Genomic DNA, 955 nt, shown 5'->3' on the forward strand with positions numbered 1-955 from the left:
CGCACTTTGGTTTATTGCGCTATCTCTAATAGCAGCCGAGATATCACCAGATATATATTGGATTTTACCCTGACCCTGAGAGTCCGGCCCCATGAGACTGTGCTTTTCTCGGCCCCTGGTGGTCCGAGGTCGTTCCCGCTGCACAGATTCATGCGCCAGGGCCTCCTGCAGATAATTCACTTTGGTTTATTGCGCTATCTATAATAGCACCCGAGATATCACCAGATATATATTGGATTTTACCCTGACCCTGAGAGTCCGGCCCCATGAGACTGTGCTTTTCTCGGCCCCTGGTGGTCCGAGGTCGTTCCCGCTGCACAGATTCATGCGCCAGGGTCTCCTACAGACAATGCACTTTGATTTATTGCGCTATCTGTAATAGCACCCGAGATATCACCACATATATATTGGATTTTTCACTGACCCTGAGTGTCCGGCCCCATGAGACGGTGGTTTTCTCGGTCCCTGGTGTTCCGAGGTCGTTCCGGCTGCACAGATTCATGCGCCAGGGCCTCCTACAGACAATGCACTTTCATTTATTGCGCTATCTCTAATAGCACCCGAGATATCACCAGATATATATTGGATTTTCCCCTGACCCTGAGTGTCCGGCCCCATGAGACTGTGGTTTTCTCGGCCCCTGGTGGTCCGAGGTCGTTCCCGTTGCACAGATTCATGCGCCAGGGCCTCCTGCAGATAACGCACTTTGGTTTATTGCGCTATCTCTAATAGCAGCCGAGATATCACCAGATATATATTGGATTTTTCCCTGACCCTGAGTGTCCGGCCCCATGAGACGGTGGTTTTCGCGGCCCCTGGTGGTCCGCGGTCGTTCCCGCTGCACAGATTCATGCGCCAGGGTCTCCTACAGACAATGCACTTTGATTTATTGCGCTATCTGTAATAGCACCCGAGATATCACCACATATATATTGGATTTTTCACTGACCCTGAG

Source organism: Nomia melanderi, unplaced genomic scaffold, assembly GCF_051020985.1.
Source record: "Nomia melanderi isolate GNS246 unplaced genomic scaffold, iyNomMela1 scaffold0014, whole genome shotgun sequence".
Taxonomy (NCBI): Eukaryota; Metazoa; Arthropoda; class Insecta; order Hymenoptera; family Halictidae; genus Nomia; species Nomia melanderi.